Source organism: Cygnus olor, chromosome 4, assembly GCF_009769625.2.
Source record: "Cygnus olor isolate bCygOlo1 chromosome 4, bCygOlo1.pri.v2, whole genome shotgun sequence".
Classification (NCBI taxonomy): domain Eukaryota; kingdom Metazoa; phylum Chordata; class Aves; order Anseriformes; family Anatidae; genus Cygnus; species Cygnus olor.
Genome location: NC_049172.1, coordinates 56,733,657 through 56,753,359, shown reverse-complemented (window position 1 = coordinate 56,753,359; position 19,703 = coordinate 56,733,657). Strand labels below are relative to the sequence as shown.

Sequence of the window (19,703 nt, the reverse complement as noted above, 5' to 3'; positions counted from 1 at the left end):
AAAAAAATAGTTTCTTCGTGTTTTCTCTAATAGCTGAACACTTTCAGTGACCATTCACAGAATAACTTGCTGAGGAACTTTGGCAACAGGGTACTTTTCCAATGTAGACCTTAATGACTTTATGGATTTGGAGGGATGATCAAGAAGTTAAGCGGTGGTGGTCGTTATTACATCTTTTAAAAGTACTCTACTTATACAGTTTGAAATAGCTGAAGTCTTCATGTCTGACAAATGTTGGTTGCAATGAAAATATTTACATACTCCTAACTGCGGTGACTGCTAGATGTTGCTAAAATTACCAGTGTTGTTCAATACTAAAGGCAACATGAGTGATTGTCAGCCACTAAATGAAATAGGTTCTATGCTCACAAAAAAAAAAAAAAAAAAAAAAAAGGCTTATCTATTCTAGCTTCTCAACTTTTTTAAAACTTCTTTTTGTGCTTCAAAATGTACTGACTTGCTTTAATGGGGCAATGTTATCACTTCTCTTCCAATCCCTGACACACAGGGTACCAAGAGAATAGACTAATTTTCTATTTGTCTGACTGCTGTTTTCTGCAATGATGCTTTGAACTATAATCTATGTTATGGATAATCCTTTAGTTTAATTCCCTATTTATTGGCATAACTGACAAGAGAGAGGTAGCTAAATAACATTCTAAACCCCTCACCCTATTAAGGGGAAAAAGAATTTAAATACCTAGAGAATGCAGATATCATACAGATGAGCTTCCACACTTCAGTATTTTTGACACTATATTTCACACTTCCTCAGCATTTTCATCCATAACTGTGTTTTTCAAAGTGTCTTTGCTTTATTTTCAGTGAGAAGTAGATCTCAATTCATTGTCTAGAGGAATAGTAGATGCAAAAATCTCTGGATTGTACCTCTGTGTCATTCTTCTCTGCATGTAACATCCAGAAATGAGGGTCATTTCTAGAAATGCAGGATCATTTCTAAAAATACAGCTTCAGAATAGAAGTAAACTGATAGCTCATGTGGCCACAGTCACAAAGTAGAAAGTACTTTAAAAATGCTAAAAAAAAAAGTGTGGAGAGGATGGACTAGAGCTAATTTCTGAGCAACTTCAGAGATTGATATTTTTTCACAGATGTTCTGAAGTGCTTCTGACCTCAGCTTACCTTGCCTTTCCAACCATTGTGAAACACTTAGACATTTTTAGAAAAGACTCTATATAAGGCTAGATTTTTAGTTCAATGAGATACCTATGTGTTGGAGTAAGGGAGACCTAAGATAAAGGAATACAAGAATATGAAGAAAAAAAAAAAAATCCTTCCCTTTCCAGAAGGCAAAGAAGTAGGCAGAGCATACATGGGATCATGTTCATTGGCCTAGAGCTGGTGAACCAACTAAGTGTGGGAAGTAAGACTTTACTGTTGGTACTTGGCAGTAGCAATCACCACAATCCTAGTGCCAAAAGTGGCAGAGTTGATTAAGAGTTCCTAGAACCATAGACATCCTCTTGGGATGCTCATATAAGAACAATTCTTGTTGCCATTTACTGATTTGTGTCCTGGAGATTAAAGTAGACCCAAATTAGCACCTAAAATGGCAATTTATGTATTAAATGTTTGTAGAATAACGAGAAGTACTTATGAGTACTTCAGAATGGTGTTGGTCCACAAATGTGAATGATAACTATATGATAACAATTTACTCTTTAAAAACATAAGAAAGTGGAAAGAGAAGACAATGAGTAGAACTCTTGGAGAAGGAGAAAAAATAACTTTCAACTATCTGTACAATTGCTATACAGCATGATTCTTCATAACTCAGCTAAATTGTTTTCTGTTTGTGTTTCCTTTAAAAACATGACTATACAGACATTACCTTAATAAACTGAGAGATAGCAAAGAGATTTTAACATTGAAAAAATTGACTGGAAAAAAGGGGTTCAAAATTGATTAAATCATGCAGGTGACAAGATGAATTCAGCAATTCTTTAAAATTTCATATTTATAGAATAATCCTTCAGCATAAGCAATTTTAAATCCTTACCAAATCATTCAGCAGGGAGTAGGCTGTGAAAAAGAGATTTGATTAATACAGGCTGTATGGTTTTCAGCATTGATTTTTCACTCTGACAAAAAGTACCAAGTAAAAGAAGGTTCCCCAAAGTACTAAAATCGTCTGTGGCAAAGAAATGGGCAAAATTATGAAACATAAATGCCAGATGGCTGTGTTTTCATGTACCAATGGAAGGGTGTCATAATACCACTCCTGACTGCATTTTTTTACATAAAAGACACCAGAAATAAAATGTATCAGAAAACCACATTCAGTTCTGAATATCAATTATAGTAGTCCCAATGCAGAAAATGAAATGACTGCCGGCATCACACTTATTTAAAGAGTTTAACATCTCTGTACAATAAAAAATAAAGTACAGGCTGCACAAAAAGCTGTCTAAAACTATCTAACTGAAATATTAAGTGCAGTTTTGCATCTGAGCTCCCATTCCTTTTTCTAGATGTTATGTGTCTTGTTCACTCGGAGCAGATTTACCTTTTGAGGCTACCAATTAAGCCAAACAAAACTTACCTTTCTTTAACAGTGGCTAATTGTCCAGTTTTGCACAGTAATTTACCCAGAAAGTCTGAAAAGGGATCAATTCACCTGGAGATATTAAAATCAGTTTCTCAGATTTACCCTTCCTATTGAAGTTCAGCTACAGTTCAGCCATGTATGCAGGAGTTCACAGGCCTGAACAAGAGCATGCAATTTCTGTAGTTTGGTAGACAAAGCACAAATGGTATGGTCTGAATTTTGAGTTTGTTCATTTCATATCAGAAGACACTGAACCAAAAAACATATATGAAGAAAGGGTACTTTGGAAATTTAGGGGTTAGACTCTCTCCTGACTGTTCTGGGCAAAATCCTCCCACTCCTCGAGCAGTATCCCAGAGACTGAGGATCACCTCAAATTTCATAGTCTGAAAGATGGGTTTCTCCATTGTGAAGTAGTGCTAATAGTGGCACTCTGAACTGCTGTTTTGAGTGTAGGAGTTTAACTCCTGCTTAAAGTTCACTTTAACTGTTCAATGTGAGTCTCGCCACCTATAATACTTTGTTCAAGCAACTGAAAGTTTATATTCTACTGCTAGACAATTTTCTTCCAATAGTATTTTAAAGAGCAGAGTTTGAAATGTCAGGCCTTTCCAAAACAAGGGAATGCTTCAAATCAAATTTGTTACAGACATACAGGTGTTGTGGTGGGATTTTTGTTTGTTTGTTTGTTTGTTTGTTTTTTGCCTTTGTTTGATTTTTTGTTTGTTTCTGGTTACAGAAATTAAAAAAAAAGAAAAGAAAGCAAGTTCTCAAAAACTCTCTGAGTTTTATTTTTTCTGTCTGATCTCTACAAAGTGAACCAAGAAAATGGATCCGTTTAAAAGACAGTTACAGACTAGACAATACAAGATGAATACTAATATTATCTAATACTTTTACTGGATTTTTTTTTTTTACTGAAGTAAAATATCTCAAAGAAATTTAGAGAAGGTAAATGTAAAGAAAGAAATACAATTTTCTAGTAGCTGGGTAAAATTAGACAGCAGTGGGATATTTTGGTTAAAAAAAAGTGAAAAATATTAACAGGCATATTTAAAATAGAATAGAGATAATAGAAATTATCAAGAGTAACTTTGAAATTTTTTATATCACAGGACACATAAAGAACAGTCTTTAAATATAAAGCCTTCTTGTAGAAATATTTGTTTATAACAAAAAGAAATAGTAATTTAATTTTTCGGTGTTGTACCAGAAATGCATTGAAAACAGAAGAGTCAAGAGTGTTTTGAACATACAAAGCTGACCTCCAGATGTCCCTTACATCCCTAACCATTCTGTTTTATTCTGTGAATAAATGTATGTCAAATGAAAGATATTGACATCAAAATGTCTTCAAAAGCAAAAGAAAATGGTGTACATGTCTTTGTGCCGGAATCTTTGCAGAGGTAACTCAAGATATGAGAATGGTGTTTCAGGGTATGTCTCCTCAGGACATCAGTGCCATTCAGAAACAGTTGACAAGATACATGTGAGCTAAGTCACCTATGCATGCTGTCAAACAACTTAGCACTCAATTTCACTTCACTCTGCAGTTCATTGACTGTTCACACTGCTTGTATGTCAGTTTGCTCCTGGGCTCTCTTTTGAACTGTCACAGCTAGTTTTCTCTCAGGGAAACTTCAAGTGTGAACCTGGGGATAATTTACTCCAAAGTAAAATAAGGCAGTATGAACAAAACTGCGACAGGGTTGTCTTGGCACCTGCACCACCACAGTCAAACACACACACACACTTGTACACAGCAAAAGCAGATGTCAGCTGCCCACATGTTCTTATGTCATACTTCCAGCCACGTAACATACACTTTTGGTTTTGGTGTCATTTCAGAAAAAAAAAAAAAAAAAAAAAAAAAAAGAACAACAAAAAAAAAACCACCACTTGCAGGCTACAGAAGGGCTTCCCTTGCCCCTCCATAGCTTCTGTGGGGATGGATGACCACTGCAACATAGATCAACTGTGATGCTAGAAACAGTGTTGCTGAATTAGTAAAGTGCTTGGCCCAGATTAGTAGCCCTCGCTCTAGCTTTTCTATTATGCTGAATAGACATTGAATACACATTCCCTTGCCTGAATTAATGCAGCAAGGTTCATACAAGCCAACTGCTGAAGACAGGGTTTGCTGGGTTTTGGCCTGCTGTATGCTGTGTACACACACTGCTAGTTTCTCAAAACAAGTAAAATAAAAGGTGTAGACTTCCAATATTTAACAGGAACATGGTCCCAGGGTTGCAGAGGTATTTGCTGGTGGATCATTGAAACAAGGTTCAGTTCAGAATACAAAGACTTCTTGCTGTCAAGTGTCATGCAATTAATATTACATGACATTTTATTAAAACATATCTTGAAATAATTTACAATGGAAGGTACTACCTTCCAAATACTAGCACTACCATGAGAAAACCCTGATGAACAAATGATAAAGTTTTCACTCTCTTAGTTCTTTACCACCCAACACAGGGAGCAAGAAGACACATTGAACAGTTGGAACACATACCTTTCTTCAAAATGTAGGGAGTATGCTAAATAACCAGGGTCCCCTGGAAATAAATGTATATGATAATATATTAAAGACAGCACGATAGAGCTGAATGAAGATTCTGCAACTATTTCTCTGTATATGAACGCTTATCTTTTAAATCTTATCTTTTATTATTAGTTTATATTTACTAGCATGTAGCAATCTTGTTATCAGTCTTCTCAATCAAGTGGATATACTTGAGCTAAAAACTCATTTTTATAATCCTGGCTGTATTTTTTGTAAGAATAAGATAATATCGGGGCAGCACCATTATTTATGCCTATAGCCAAAGATTTGATGTTACTTTCATTTTTTCTAAAACTGTGAAAATGACACAAGCTGAAACTAGTTAGATAACTACAAGGTGCCAAAATTTATCTGCAGTGACTTGAATATTTACCATATTATTTATCTTTTCTCCCTATCTATAAGGAAAGTTTACAATACTGAGGAGAAAAAAATTAAAAAAAAATAAAATAAAAATAAATAAAAATAAATAAAAAAACAGATCAGAGGAAGAGTAGGAATCAAAAGAAATATGTATGCTCATGGGAACAAAGCCTATTCTACTAAGGTAGGTTTGTCTGTTTCTTAGAGGAAAAAAAAAAAAAAAAAAAAAAAAGACGAGAAAGCAGAAAGCAAAAACTTAAAAAATGAGGCTTCAGTCTTTATGGCTTTGACACTCTGCTGGCTTTCCCCCAAAATTTCTGTAGAACAGTGTGTGGAGGCAAAATGTTCTGCACTACTTCTAGGACATACACTTTCCCTTGCCAAGTACGCCAGGGCTCGATAACACACTCACACAGCCAACACATCTTCAGTGTTTAAAGCTTAATCTAAAAAAAAAATAAATCCACTCACTGAATTGAAGGGAAATCAGTCTTCCTATTTTGAAGAGGATTTGAGTTAAACCTACCTCAATTTAAATCATTGGCTTAGGGAATTCAAACATTTCCATTATGTTTAGAGTAGTAAGCCACTCCCTCCAGTAGTGCCTGAAAGAACCATTTCTTCTTCCTTCCTTCCTTTTCTTTGAAATCAGTTTCTCTCACCATAGGAAACATGCTGGCAAATTGTGAAGCACAAAGAAATATTAAGATAAGTTAGTGAAAGAGGTGGGAAGAGAATTCTATCAGGAACTCTGGGCCTAATTCATGTGCCTTGAGGCTAAAAGAGAATTATATAATGTAAGGTTTTCTATGTCAGACCCCCACTATTATAAATTACAAGAAAATGCCTCTTAGAAATTTTTAGGGTAATGTTTTTTCCTTGGTTGGCAATGCCAAGATATCAACATCCATTTAAAAAAAAAAAAAAACTACTGTATATTCTCAATGTTTCAATCTCAATGTTTCTCAATGTTTCAATCTATATAAAGAATTCACTGAGTTTATTATACCACCTACTTGATTTGAAGGGGGAGGAATTAATGCAACACCAAAATCTAGTGAGGTATGTCTCAAAAACTAGTACAACTACTTATTAAATTACTTGTTCTGTCACTTTAACGAAGACATTTGGAAGAAAAAAAAATGTATTTACTGCAATCAGAGAACTGATTCTTCATTACAGTAATCTAATCAGTGGGAAAAGCAAAGGATTTATTTTTATCTATATCACTATACTCTTTCACAACAAGAAAAATAAAAAGAATCAATTTCAATAAAAGAATCATTTAAAAATAGAAGGTGACAAGGAAGACAGCCATTCCAAAAGTAGCAGCTGCTTCTAGTCATTCAGACTCAGCATAAAATTAATCTTTATGACATTTTAGCACTGCACGGAAAAGTTTAGATTAGCACATTATATACAGAAGACTTAGGCAGCAATATATATATATATATTTCTTCCCTTCCTTTGTTATTAATAGGGTCATTTATAAGGCCTTTGGTGTGAACATAGAGATGTAGGGAGTTTTCTACTGCCATCCGTTGACGAATTAGGATAGAACTGAAGTCCACGGGAGAATGAGATTGAGCCCACCATTTCTTGGTGAACACAGGGAATTGTATCTTGGGGAAAAAAAAAAAAAAAGAAAAAAAAAGTCTGCGTCAGCTTTCCCAAGTAGTTCTTTGGGACTCACCAGAACTGAATGCAAGCTCCATACACCATGGAAAGAAAGAAAAGGTTCTGCTTTGTAACCACTCAAAGGTTCTGCCCAAAGGTAATGCAACTGACCCCATCCTGCTGCCAAGTTTTTTGTGAGGAAATAATACAGATGTGATTGCAGGAAGGCATCTTTGCAGTAAAAGAGCGCATTGTTAAAAGTGGTGGGGAACTGCAGCAGAAAACCTAAATAGGGTTGCTAACTTCCACCCTGATGTCTCCTGGAACTTTCAGAAGCTAACCCAACAGTACAATGGATCAAGACATGGTATTAAATATGCATAGTGTGTCATGGTTACTGTACTGCAAACAGACAAACAGAAATAACATATATACTCAGACTCGATACTGAAAGGACAGCAATTCTACTGAGTAAGAACATTGTTGTTTGGTAGATAGTTTTTGTAAATGCATAGACTGTTTGAATAGACCTAAATCTATATTTATTAACAATTTTGGACCAAGGTATTGCAAGATTACAACTGTGATTACTTTTCTTTAAATTTATTCGTATATATGTATTTTCTTAATTTATGATCTTTGCAGGGAATTACTGAAATAATTTCTTCAGCATTCACTATACTTTAATATTCATCAGCCTTTCTAAATTGCTGGAAAGAATGTAGTTAGTTGTCCATTTCTTTATCTTTTGTACCAAAATTATGAATATATGAAGTAAACATTTTTATTTTTTAAATTACCTATTACTAGTAGAAATTTGATCCAAATACAAGTTTAATAGCTGCAAGGTAGTAGACAAAGGTAATATCTATATTCTACTTCTTATGAATAGAATAAAATATATTTAGTTATCTTTGAGGGAAGTTAGTTTCTGTTCTGCTCTCTGCCTCACTGCTGTTGTGACACATACTTCCACCCTTACTGACTAGGTGTTACTGATTTAGAAAATTCATGGGGTGTAAGTGTTCACCAACCTGCTAATTTGTTCTTGGGACACTTTTTTTGTCCTCAGTTGAGTCAACGCTTTAGGAGGCTTATGGAAATCAAGATTAATTCAGTGAAAATGAAAATTCTCAAACTAAAATTGAAGTTCTCCTGCTGAAATCCAAATACTTCCAATCAAACACAAAAGATTGACCATCTTGAATCTGAACCATCATTCATCCCCTACTGCAACCAGAAAACTGATCCCCTTGTAAGCTGCTTAGATCATGTAAAGGGCTTGATCAATAAACCAGCATGGGGAGACCTAGTAGCCTGAGGGTATCTCAGATTTCCAAGATAATACTGACACCAAACTATAGCTAGCATCAGGGAACTAAAGAAACTATATAACAAAGGGATATTTGCTTATCTAATATATTTTCCTGTAATCAGAGAGAGTTTTTCCACCATGTTGTCCGTTTCTCCTGTTTCCCATTTTTTTCACAATACTGTACTTGCCCATCTTCTTTCCTTCAGTTTGCTACTTCTGGCAGTGCCAGCCTGGACACAGAGCCTAATTTAATACGTTCATTGGATAATACTCTGTTCTGTGTCTCACCGTTAATGTTGGTACATTTCACTAGCGAAAGCAGCCTCACTCATTGAGAAACAATGAACTAAAGCACTAAAGTGCAGTTGGTATTTTACTAACTGTTTGTATAAGCCAGTTGATAAATTGATAAATTTATCAATTAAATCAATCAAATAAATTGATAAATTGAGTTGATAAATTCTTCTGGAGTTTTCCCCACATAAATTATTGGGTTCTTTTATGCAATGATGATATATTTTTCTTTGTTTTATATCTCAGTTCAGTAGTTGCATGTGAATGAATCTTGCATGTTAAGAGACCCAGGGAAGGCATTTATTTTTTGAGGCCTTTTAAAAGAAGTTTAAAGTTACAGGTCCTTGCAAAGGCCAAGTGAAGCTCCAAAATATTGGCTTCAGATAACAGAAAAATTGCAAGCAAAAAATTTCGATTTTGAAACTCAAATACAAATTCTATAGTAAAGTTTGACTACTTAATTTTCACCAGCTTTTTTTCTCCATGAAGATTTTTCTTCTGAAGATTGCCTACTCTTGGGTCTTTTATAAAACAGCAGTTAAATTTTCCCAGAATGTTTAATTCTTCATGTGTCTAAGAACTACAGTGAATAGCTCAAATTTGATCACATATTTGACGCTTCCCTTTATTGTATGTTTGTATGTGAGAGGTATAGCCTTGTAATATTTTCTATATTTCCTCTCCCACTACATTCTACAACACAGTAACCTTCACACTGACTGAGAATAGCTGGATACTGCTTCCTGCATGGTTTCTCAATTGCTGGCAATTTACTTGGCCAGATGGGGTTTCTGTGGAGAAATGTGAAGGCTAAGTGTGCCCCTGCAGAGCTCTTGGCTCCTGCTGACTCAGCAAGTGAAGGACACAATCAAATGGTATAACTTTCACCTCTTTTCTCACTTTCTATTTTGCCTCCTTCCACTCATTGAAAACTGTCTGAACTACTATTTCAGGTGACTTTTTTTTTTCCAGTTAGGATCTGCAGTAGCTTGAAATTAAGCAAATCTTTACCAGTCTTACTCTAAGTTCCTACAGAGAAAATGTAAAGTCACAAAGACTAAAGTGAGTCATGAAGCTTTATCAGACACACAAAGGAGAAGCAGTGCATGTAGGTAATATGAAATGGTAGCTCAGAGCTCTTCAGTCATCAATGGAGGATAGTGCAGTGTCTGCATATTGTCTGTATAAGAGTAGCAGTGTGAAGCATCAGTTGGTTTTTGCTATTACTGATACTAGGAAAGCATTAAGAGCAGGAGCAGCAGCTGAGATATAATTTTTTTTTTTTTTCCGGAGAAGCCTTAAAAAAGACTAACTGAGGGAAGATATTGAGGGAAATGAGATTTAAGACCCATTATAAATGGAAATGTCTTCAAATAGAGTACTTTTGAAAATGTGCTGAGGCACCAGACCATTTAAAAGTCATGGAAACATATTCATTAACCACATTAAAGTGGAGGAAAGTCCCATAATACACGCATACATTTACAAGTGATTGACTTCAGAATGGCTTAAATTGGCACGTAGATATTTTTATAAAAAGTAGACAGGTCTGGGAAACAAAAAACTGAAGAAAGCCAACCAGTCAACCAAAAAAGCTTATCAAGAGTAGGATGCAAACAAGTGGGATTCTGGCTGCATTTTACTTGTACATCAAATATGAGAGTTTGGCTCTCGTCTTTAAAATGGAAATGTGTCCTTTTTTTAGAAAGGTACACCTTTTTCTTCTTAAATATGTTTCAAGTCCAACTGAACATCCAGAGGATAGGAATATTTTTGTATCTCTACAGTATGAGGTTTAATGAAGAATTACTAATAGAAGTCTTGCTATTGAAAACATAAAGCAAGAACCAAATATTTAAAAGCTTACTTTCACCTTTATAAAGAGCAAAGTATTATTTTTAAAACAGTATTTCATGAGTGATTAGTCCTCAGTCTGACCCAAGGGCAGTTTTTTGAATCAGCAAGTCAGATACGACAGGGGACTTGAGTGGTGGCTTTGATGACAGTGTCTGCATGGTGAGAAAGCACTGTTATATGGGCTGTTCTCAGACTTAGATCTTAAATTTCCAGCATGACTGAGGAACAGTAATGATGCTTTCATTCTTCTACAGGCAGTTAGCTGACATCTAATCCTTCTTGCTAATTAAAAGCAAGGGTATTTTCTAAAAAGCTACTATTTCTTCTTTTAAAGTACATATAACAGAAACAAAAGCAGCCTAAATTATTAGTTCCAAGTCTTTCTGCAGATGAAACTAACTAGAGAAAAGTGACCATATTTTGCACATCACTGATAAACAATTTTCATGTCCTATTGACGAATCTATGATTTTACAGAATTTTACATCTGTCAACAGCTGCTTGCCAAATATTTTCTGTCTATTGTGAGGTAACCAAATATACTTATATATATATATATATATATATATATATATATATACATACACATGTATTTCAGGGAAAGGAATCCCTGAAATTGGACCTAGGTAAATCAACTTGTCCGGCAAGACTTTCTTCCATTTCCCTCAATGGGAAAACATTCTTGATCACACTAAACTATGTCTCAAGGTGCTTTCTTCCTATCTGAGATGTAGCACAGTGGACACAAAACCTGCAGTAAGTGGGAGATTGGGTGGAAGTATACATGAGATATTCTGGAAGAAAAGAAGGGAAAGAAATGTTACCTAATTCTGTAGCCTAATAATATAGTTAATTGAATATAGGGTAGCTGTGTTTTTCTCCAGTCCTCCAATTCCCCTTTGTATAATATCTCATATGACTTTAATTAAGTGTTTTGAACCGCTTATATATTTTACATTGCATATTCCTTTGAGAAAAACAGATATTCCTGGATGAAAGGAACTGGTTGAAGTTTTTTACTTCCACAGATAGGTATTCCAGACTGATTTAACCTATCCTAAACTAACCTAATCTCAGTAAAATTTAACTGGTCACACAAACTTTTTTTACAGAATGGTACCCAGTTGTCATTACATCTATGTTACCTCTCCGGCAACCTGATCCTTTCTAGCTCCCTTCATAGACTACTTTTCATTTCTGAATCTTCTGTCTTACAAGTCTTTCCACTAAATTACAGAATCACACAGAATCTCAGAATCACAGAATTGTCTAGGTTGGAAGAGACCTCCAAGATCACCTAGTCCAACCTCTGACCTAACACTGACAAGTCCTCCACTAAACCATACCACTAAGCTCTACATCTAAACATCTTTTAAAGACCTCCAGGGATGGTGACTCAACCACTTCCCTGGGCAGCCCATTCCAATGCCTAACAACCCTTTCAGTAAAGAAGTTCCTCCTAATATCCAACCTAAACCTCCCCTGGTGCAACTTCAGCCCATTCCCCCTCATTCTATCACCAGGCACGTGGGAGAATAGACCAATCCCCACCTCACTACAGCCTCCTTTAAGGTACCTATAGAGAGCGATAAGGTCGCCCCTGAGCCTCCTCTTCTCCAGTCTAAACAACCCCAGCTCCCTCAGCCACTCCTCGTAAGACATGTTCTCCAGAACCCTCACCAGCTTTGTTGCCCTTCTCTGGACAGGCTCCAGCACCTCAATGTCCTTCCTGTAGTGAAGGGCCCAAAACGGAACACAGTACTCAGGGTGCGGCCTTACCAGAGCTGAGTAAAGGGGGACAATCATTTCCCTAGACCTGCTGGCCACACTGTTTCTGATACAAGCCAGGATGTTGTTGGCCTTCTTGGCCACCTGAGCACACTGCTGGCTCATATTCAGCTGACTATCAACCAGTATTCCCAGGTCCTTCTCTGCCAGGCAGCTTTCCAACCACTCATCTCCCAGCCTGTAGCGCTGCTTGGAGTTGTTGTGCCCCAGGTGCAGGACCCGGCACTTGGCCTTGTTGAACTTCATACAGTTGGCCTCAGCCCATCGGTCCAGCTTATCCAGATCCTCCTGCAGAGCCTTCCTATCCTCGAGCAGATCGACACACGCACCTAACTTGGTGTCATCTGCAAACTTACTGAGGGTGCACTCAATCCCCTCATCCAGATCATCGATAAAGATATTGAAGAGAACTGGCCCTAATGCTGAGCCCTGGGGGACACCAGTAGTGACCAGCCTCCAACTGGATTTAACTCCATTCACCACTACTCTTTAGGCCTGGCTACCCAGCCAGTATTTAACCCAATGAAGCGTACACCAGTCCAAGCCATGAGCAGATAGTTTCTTCAGGAGAATGCTGTGGGAAACGGTGTCGAAAGCTTTACTGAAGTCAAGGTAAACCACATCCACAGCCTTTCCCTCATCCACTAAGCGTGTCACTTGGTCATAGAAGGAGATCAGGTTTGTCAAGCAGGACCTGCCTTTCATAAACCCATGCTGAGTGGGCTTGATCTCCTGCTTGCTCTGCAAGTGCCGCGTGATGACACTCAAGATAATCTGCTCCATGAGCTTCCCTGGCACTGACGTCAAACTAACAGGCCTATAGTTTTCCGGGTCTACCCTCCGGCCCTTCTTGTAGATGGGCGTCACATTTGATAGCCGCCAGTCTACTGGGACCTCCCCTGATAGCCAGGACTGCTGATAAATGATGAAAAGTGGCTTGGTCAGCTCCTCTGCCAGTTCTCTCAGTACCTTCAGGTGAATCCCATCCGGCCCCATCAACTTGTGTACATCTGAGTGCTGTAGCAGGTCACCAACCATTTCCTTGTGGATTACAGGGGCCACATTCTGCTCCCCATCCACTTCCACCAGCTCAGGGTACTGGGTATCCAGAGTTATATTCTGTCTATGAAACCTATAAAGACTTAATCATCCATTCTAACATATGTTATCACACATAAAGCAAAAGATGCCCAGAGAGAAGACTGGAACATTTGGGAAATTCTACCATCTGTGCGTCTCCCACTCATGCTTATTCAAGAGTCTTCCCCCGCACCCTAGTTCTTTTTTCTCCAAAGACCTCTACACCTAAATGCATTTCCTTTTGTAGAGATAGGGATCTTTGCTGTCCTCTGTCTTCAACAGAGATTACTATATGCCACACAATTATGTTAAGAGAACATTATTAGAGTCATAAAATGAAATGCTCATTTCATAGTTAGAAAATTATGGAAATGAAGTTATAGGTGGAATCATAGTTCTGCCCAATTGTACTTGTACAGTCTGACATAGCCTTTCATTAGAGTCATATCTTTCCCCAAGAGTCCTACTTTCTTTGTTGTATAGAAATGACCTTCTCTGAAGTGAAATCAAAGAGGAAAACAGTGTTTCATAGTGTTAGAACACTGTACTTTAAAGCTGGAATCTGGCACTCACTTCCACCATAGATTTCCTCCGTGGTATTAAGTTACAGACAGAACATTTTGATTGCAATTTCATCTGAATTCTTACCTGAAATCCTGAGACTAATTTACAGAGAAATGAGCATCCCAAATATATCTTATGTCAGTGAAAGGTTTGTTTTGTACATGTAAAAACTATGTAATTCTAAGCATTCCCCAAAATATGTATCTAAATAAAATTAGCTATCCTAAATCTGTGAGTATTTTTGATCATTTCCATATCATCTTTCCATTTGTAATGCTGGAATCATATTAACCCCCAAGATAATACAGTTCTTCACAAATTAATTACTATTTTTAATAGTTTAGACAATGCAGTGATGTACATCACAAAAATTAAATTTAATAATTCTGAGTCCAGGATGTTACTTGAACAATGTGCTTTAAATAAGGCCTTGAGACAAACTCTGAATGTGAAAAGATCAAAATATTAAATAGTTACTTATCAAGTGTAATATTACACATTTGTTCTTTGTAGTTAAATAAAAAATAAATGTTAATGTTTTAATTTGTTAAAATGTATTTGATGTATTTGTTTCATTATTTCATGTCTTTGTGTTTTGTTTATTTATTATTTACTTATTCATTATTTGAAATTGAAATTCAGTGGGGAAAAGAGTACATGAACGTGTAATAAGATTGCAATCAAGCATTGTAATGGATGGTGCAATGACATCGGAATCAAGGGTTTGCTGACAGCATTGTTCTGATATTTTCTAACTTGTGTTTAATCTGGCAATAGTGTTAGAGAATCAGAATCACAGAATGACTGAGGTTGGAAGGGACCTCTGAAGGTCACCAGGTAGTCCAACCCCACTGCTCAAACAGGGCCACCTAGGGTCGGTTGCACAGGACCAAGTCCAGATCGCTTGATGTTCTTGATAATAGTCTTTAGTTTGGACATTAATTTTGACTATATCATTTCTCAGTCAAAAAATAAACAAACCAAAATATATATATATATATTAGTCATATTCTATATTAGTGATGCTTGCATGGTTGATCATAAGGACATCATTTTGTTCTGCTGAATAAGCCTTTGCTATTTGAACAACTAAATATAGATGATGTTACCATTCTTTATAGAGAGCATGAATGGGATAACTTTATAATAAATTTCACAATTCCTTTTGACATCATTGATACTTAGAAAATACAAGAATCCTTCTTCATCCTTTTCTTACTATTCAGACCTTCCATCCAGGTGTTTATACCTGGCAGACCCTCAGTCCACATTGTCATGTCCCAAAGAGAGATCACATATCTGAAGAGAGTATTTTCTGGACAATGAGCTAACATTGTCAAGAAGGTGTTAGTCAATTACATTTTAGACCACACCCAATGTGAATGAAATCCTTGGGGAAATTATTTTCTGAAAATTTAGGAACACCCCACTAATTTTGCGCAAAGTTTTTCAGTGGATTATTGCTTGAACAAACTTGGGTGGATTTTAATATTCAGACAAAAGGTAGCATCTCGAAAAAAGATCAGGTTCTTAGTGAAATGTACGAAAGTACTGAAAATTGTTTAATTAAGACTTTCTGTAAAATTCATAATCAGTTCTGTAAAATTCAACCATCTATCTTCATTATCACATATCATTGAATCAATATGACTTTTTTTCAAAAATTTAACTACAGTTTCAAACGTGGAGGGAAGAAGTTATATTCTAAAGCTCAGTAAAGTAATAACTGACTTTTAAAAAAGGGGATATATTGTGGGAACTGTCATGAAATCAAAATCTCTGAAGTTATCCTTCTTACTTATAACTTTCAGAATAGTACTAATACCAAGTTAAGTCATTAACTTCTTCCAGGAATAGCACATTGGATAAAAAGCAGAATTTTTTTCTTCTCCTTACTTTGTCTTTATGAACTTTTTGGAACTGCAGTAAATTAGGTACATCCACAATAAGAGCCATGGAGTTTCCTTTGAGAATAAATAGAAGTTTATTCCAAAAATGCCAAAATGTTTTAAAAAAGAAAAACAAAATTTAGTAAATAAAAGATAAATAACTCATTTAAAAAGTAGATTGTCCCAACTGTGTTGATATGTTTTTAAATGATTTCATTTTAAAATGAAAATTGGAACTCCCTCAGCTTTCCGAAATCTGCATTTTCTCATTTCTCCCTTATAAAATTTTGATTGCATTTGTTTATAAAATTAAAAATATATATATTTTCTTCCTCCTATTATTCTATTTTTAATCTTCTCTTTCTAATCTCACTCTCTAACCTGCTCTAAGGTGCTTGATGGAAGAATTGTCTTGGAACAATTTATTGTAGTGTCTGGATTTTGCTTGTTCATCAAAGTCTAAAACTTCAAAAATCTCACTACTTTATATTCAGCCTGATAACATCTAGTAACTAGTAACATCTCTCTTCATTTGGATTGACATTTAACATTCTGAACAGCTCTCTTCTTGTAAAATGCCAAACCCATACATGTTTTCAGTTTGTTTGTGTTTTTTTGTTTGTTTGTTTGTTTGTTTTTCACCTGGATCTTCTTCCAGCTATATATTATTCAACTATTTTAAGACACTAAATTCCTTTCCTTCTTGCTTTGTCCTGGAATGATCTAGGGTCCTCTATCTAGCTTTTCACTCTTATTCTCCTTCTTTTTCTATGATGTCCTCAGATGTGGAAAATAATGAACTTGCATGTGAATGATGTAGACAATATGTAGACAATCCATAGAAAAGACAGACGCACAGTGGCCAAGAGACATGCAGTGACAAAACAGCAGAATATGTAAATAGTGTATCACCTTGTAGACCTTACCAAAGCATCAAATATAAACCTTCAGATCTTATTTAGAAAATTGCTAGGAAGGGCAATGGCTTCACTTTTGTAAAACAGGTAATAAATAAGAAAAATTAACTAATTTTAGAATTATTTCCATAGAGATGCCCAATCAAATTAATACATTGTTCAGTTTTCAACAAGGATCATGATGATGAAATGGGGAAAACAGTTAACGAAAGTAAAGGTGTGAAAGAATTATCATATCTGAAATGAAACTGACTCAAAGGCTACAAAATACCCAAATCAAAGAGCCTTACTGCAGAATCCTGAAACCAAAGGGTCTAGAACAAGGATTCTTAGTAAGCATATCAGGATGCGTATTCAAGGCTAGTGAGCAGGTTGCCTTTGAGAATGGCCATTGAAGGGCGGAAGTAATCAGATCTCTCAATGTGATTTTCAGATGGTTTTAGAATGCAAAGCTTCAGAGTAAATTTTGAGACAAGGAATGAGTAACAACACAAAAGCACCAAGAAAACATTAAAATCTATCTAAAGTAGATGAAAATCTATCAACAAGTAGATCATACCATTTACTTGATATCTTTCTTTAATCATTTATGTTCTAAGCAAAGCAAATGGAGAAAATCTCACCCATCTGGATTTCAAAACAGCTTGTCACACTATCTCATAAGAAAATTATTAGTTAACACTGAGAAAATAAAATAATTGACTAATCAGGAAAGGACAACAGATTGTGTTATGTGTTTGTATCTTCAGATGGGTGTTATTAAAGGGATTCTTCAAGGACAGTCTTGCAATAGACCTTGTTTAATATTTAAATGAAAGACTAGATTATAAAAAAAAAAAAAAAAAAAAACTTGGAGCATGCTGCCAAAATGTGCAGATAACCCAAGTTTGGGAATCATTGAAAACACAAAAAAAATACAAGAATAATCATATGACCTTGATGATTTCTGTAATAGAAATTGCATTAAACTTAGTAGTATAAACAGCAGTGCAGCAAGATTTTATGCTGTGAATTGCTAGCTCATCAGATGAAAATTACAGAGAAAAAGAAAGATCTAGACTACCAAGTAGAGAACGACTATCAGCTACCAAAACATTAAGTAGTTATCAAAAATGCTGATATGAAGTATCACACAAGGGATGGAAAGGAAAGGAGTGGCTAATGCTATTATATCAAGTAAAATATAGATAGAAATCATGAGCAATCCCTGTTCTCCATATTAAATAAAGATTCACTAAAAGATTCACTAAAAATGGAGTGGTTATGAAGGGGAAGTCAGCATAATGTCAGGAATGCAGAACATATTTCATCAGACAAAAATGAAAAATCTTGTATTATTTTGTGAAGAAGACTAACATGAGAGAAATTCTTTCCGTAACCACCTGAATGGACAAACAAATCTTGCAGATGTTTATAGTCAGGTATTGAACTTTGAGATCAATATCAATATAAGAATGAATAGGTACATCACAAATAAATTTAAGATTAAAAGAAAACAAGAAAAGTATTTTAGCCTTATGAGTGACAAAATTCCAGCCCTCTTGATTTTAAGAGATACCTATATAGAAAGAGAGTTACAGTTATAAATATACATATATATATATTTTATGCAACATGAGTGCTTGCATTAGCAAACTATAGGATATAGGATTCAGCATCCAAGGATCCACTTACAGTTTATTCTGAGTCATAAAGGTGATCTCTGAGGTCAGCCAAAATATCATTTACATTACTGAGTGGTTTAATGTCATTTATTTTGATTAAAATGCACATTGTTTTCTTCATTCATCTGCTTAAGATCTGCATGAATATTTTAAACATCATTCACTCACTCAATGCCTAACACAAAGCTTATTTAGTCAAAGTACTTCCATTGACTTCTGTATGCTTTGGATTAGGTTCTATATCCATACCTATCAACCAGCTTCTGCAGGCTCCCAGTATTATCATAATATTCGACTGCTTTTCTCTTTTCCCATGATCTTAAAAGGCAAAGAAAGAGATATGCTTTGGTTGCACTGTCTGTTCTTTAATGTGCTTAGATTGCAGTTATTTCCTGCTGAGCCCTGGATGAGGTTTAGTTTGTTGAGCAACTTTTTAATCATCTCACAGAATGAATGAACTGGAAGATATGTCAGGCTTCTATCAGAAGATGAAAAATGTGGAAACTTATCAGTACCTCTCTTCCTCTAGATATATTGTAGGTCATAAAACCCCACTCCATACAGTACTGCTTATTCTTATAAAGGAAGCTAAAAATGTAATTATGCAATGGATGATCTCAAGAAAACTCTTCAAAATAGTTAAAGTTGACATTAAAGTATGGCTAACTGTGCATGGCAAAAAGTGCAAAAGAGGCAGCAGGAGGACAAACAATTTCAAAGACTGGCTATGTAATCTTGCCTACAGGAAGGGTGGCTCAACCCACTCCCTCTTATTTTGGAGAATAAAGGTAGCTGTGCAAAGCATTTCATAAGCAGCATATTGATCAGTGCTTAGCAGCCTAAAACGTGTTTGCTTGCTGGATGGATTTGGCTTTATTTTTTTCCTCAGTGTTTATGGGATCCTTCTTTAGGACGAGATAAGCAGGGCCTTCACCGACCTCAAATTCCTATTTTGGCTAACTGCCAAAGCTCTTCACTGGAGCTATGCAATATAGAGAAAGGTGCAGGGAAAGTTCAGGGGACTGACTCTTCATACTGTTTCTTCCTCTGTCACACCACTAACAGTAGATGGGAGCAGGTGAATGGCCCTTACGCTTTTTGGTGAATAGTCACAACTCTGTTAGGGTCCAACAAAGGATTAGGGAAAAAAAAAATTTATGCTTCTGCAATAAACAGCTAAATAAGAGTTACAGCAATATAACCTGTAAGTGTTCTAATGT

General features: G+C 35.7%; 1 long non-coding RNA gene across 1 annotated transcript in view; it reads right to left on the bottom strand.

The window, feature by feature from the left end:
• Positions 1-6,180, bottom strand: part of LOC121069093 — a 31,570-nt gene extending 25,390 nt beyond the window's left edge. Inside the window, exons 1-3 of the long non-coding RNA XR_005819254.1 lie at positions 6,025-6,180; positions 5,085-5,127; positions 4,466-4,552 (exon numbers count right to left, since the gene is read on the bottom strand). This is a non-coding gene — a long non-coding RNA (uncharacterized LOC121069093). The remainder of the gene's footprint in view (positions 1-4,465; positions 4,553-5,084; positions 5,128-6,024) is intronic.
• Between the last annotated feature and the right edge of the window lie 13,523 nt (positions 6,181-19,703).